Consider the following 2,531-nt stretch of genomic DNA (forward strand, 5'->3'; position numbering starts at 1 on the left):
GTCATTCCAACCTCACGCTCTAACCTCACGTTTTTATCATATGTTCTAACCTGTCATTCCAACTTCACGCTCTAACCTCACGTTCTGACCTCACGTTCAAACCTGTCATTCCAACCTCACGCTCTAACCTCACGTTCTGACCTCACGTTCAAACCTCACGTTTTTACGACACGTTCTAACCTGTCATTCCAACCTCACGCTCTAACCTCTTGTTCTCACCTCATGTTCTAACCTGTCATTCCAACCTCACGCTCTAACCTCACGTTCTGACCTCACGTTCAAACCTCACGTTTTTACGACACGTTCTAACCTGTCATTCCAACCTCACGCTCTAACCTCACGGTCTAATCTCATGGTCAAATCTCACGTTTAAACCTCGCATTTTTACGACACGTTCTTACCTCACGCTCTAACCTCTTGTTCTCACCTAACGTTCTAGCCTGTCATTCTAACCTCACATTCTAACCTCACGTTCTAACTTCATGTTCTAACCTCACGTTCTTACCTCACGGTCTAACCTCACGTTCTAACCTCTTGTTCTCACCTCACGTTCTGACCTGTCATTTTAACCTCACATTCTAACTTCTTGTTCTAACCTCACGTTCTTACCTCATGGTCTAACCTCACGTTCTAACCTGTCATTTTAACCTCATATTCTAAACCTCATGTTCTAACTTCTCGTATTTACCTCACGTTCTTAACTTACATTCTAACCTCACGTTTTTATGATGCGTTCTAACCTGTCATTCCAACCTGACGCTCTAATCTCATGTTCAAACCTCACGTTTTTACGTTACGTTCTAACCTCACGTTCTTACCTTACATTCTAACCTCATATTCTAACCTCACGTTTTTATGATGCGTTCTAACCTCTCATTCTAACCTGACGCTCTAATCTCATGTTCAAACCTCACGTTTTTACGTTACGTTCTAACCTCATGTTCTTACCTTACATTCTAACCTCATGTTCTAACCTCAGTTCAAACCTCATGCTCTTAACCTCACGTTCTAACCTCACGCTCTAACTTCACGTTCTGACCTCACGTTTTTACGACACGTTCTTACCTCACGCTCTAATCTCACGTTCAAACCTCGCGTTTTTACGACACGTTCTAACCTCACGCTCTAACCTGTCATTCTTACCTCACGTTGTAACCTCACGTTTTTATCATATGTTCTAACCTGTCATTCCAACTTCACGCTCTAACCTCTTGTTCTCACCTCACATTCTAACCTGTCATTCTAACCTCACGCTCTAACCTCACGTTTTTATGATACGTTCTAACCTGTCATTCCAACCTCACGCTCTAACCTCACGTTTTTATGATACGTTCTAACCTGTCATTCCAACCTCACGCTCTAACCTCACGTTTTTATGATACGTTCTAACCTGTCATTCCAACCTCACGCTCTAACCTCACGTTTTTATGATACGTTCTAACCTGTCATTCCAACCTCACGTTGTAACCTCACGTTTTTATGATACGTTCTAACCTGTCATTCCAACCTCACGTTCTAACCTCACGTTCTAACTTCATGTTCTAACCTCACGTTCTTACCTCACGGTCTAACCTCACGTTCTAACCTCTTGTTCTCACCTCACGTTCTGACCTGTCATTTTAACCTCACATTCTAACTTCTTGTTCTAACCTCACGTTCTTACCTCATGGTCTAACCTCACGTTTTTATGATACGTTCTAACCTCTCATTCTAACCTGACGCTCTAATCTCATGTTCAAACCTCACGTTTTTACGTTACGTTCTAACCTCACGTTCTTACCTTACATTCTAACCTCATATTCTAACCTCACGTTTTTATGATACGTTCTAACCTGTCATTCCAACCTCACGTTGTAACCTCACGTTTTTATCATATGTTCTAACCTGTCATTCCAACTTCACGCTCTAACCTCTTGTTCTCACCTCACGTTCTAACCTGTCATTCTAACCTCTTGTTCTCACCTCACGTTCTAACCTGTCATTCCAACCTCACGCTCTAACCTCACGTTTTTATGATACGTTCTAACCTGTCATTCCAACCTCACGCTCTAACCTCACGTTTTTATCATATGTTCTAACCTGTCATTCCAACTTCACGCTCTAACCTCTTGTTCTCACCTCATGTTCTAACCTGTCATTCCAACCTCACGCTCTAACCTCACGTTCTGACCTCACGTTCAAACCTCACGTTTTTACGACACGTTCTAACCTGTCATTCCAACCTCACGCTCTAACCTCACGGTCTAATCTCATGGTCAAATCTCACGTTTAAACCTCGCATTTTTACGACACGTTCTTACCTCACGCTCTAACCTCTTGTTCTCACCTAACGTTCTAGCCTGTCATTCTAACCTCACATTCTAACCTCACGTTCTAACTTCATGTTCTAACCTCACGTTCTTACCTCACGGTCTAACCTCACGTTCTAACCTCTTGTTCTCACCTCACGTTCTGACCTGTCATTTTAACCTCACATTCTAACTTCTTGTTCTAACCTCACGTTCTTACCTCATGGTCTAACCTCACGTTTT

General features: G+C 42.5%; 1 long non-coding RNA gene across 3 annotated transcripts; it reads right to left on the reverse strand.

Moving 5' to 3' along the window:
- Nucleotides 1–6: 6 nt before the first annotated feature.
- LOC123966042 lies at nucleotides 7–2,521 on the reverse strand. Of its 3 annotated transcripts, none has more exons than XR_006823851.1 (3): nucleotides 1,807–2,521; nucleotides 845–1,520; nucleotides 7–622 (listed from the first exon to the last, which is right to left on the reverse strand). It is a non-coding gene; the product is annotated as an uncharacterized LOC123966042 (long non-coding RNA). The 3 variants fall into 3 exon arrangements; XR_006823850.1 differs by having other exon boundaries at nucleotides 7–714; XR_006823852.1 differs by having other exon boundaries at nucleotides 7–1,520; nucleotides 1,807–2,053; nucleotides 2,431–2,456.
- Nucleotides 2,522–2,531: the final 10 nt, after the last annotated feature.

The sequence above is a fragment of the Micropterus dolomieu genome, unplaced genomic scaffold (assembly GCF_021292245.1).
Source record: "Micropterus dolomieu isolate WLL.071019.BEF.003 ecotype Adirondacks unplaced genomic scaffold, ASM2129224v1 contig_12342, whole genome shotgun sequence".
Taxonomy (NCBI): Eukaryota; Metazoa; Chordata; class Actinopteri; order Centrarchiformes; family Centrarchidae; genus Micropterus; species Micropterus dolomieu.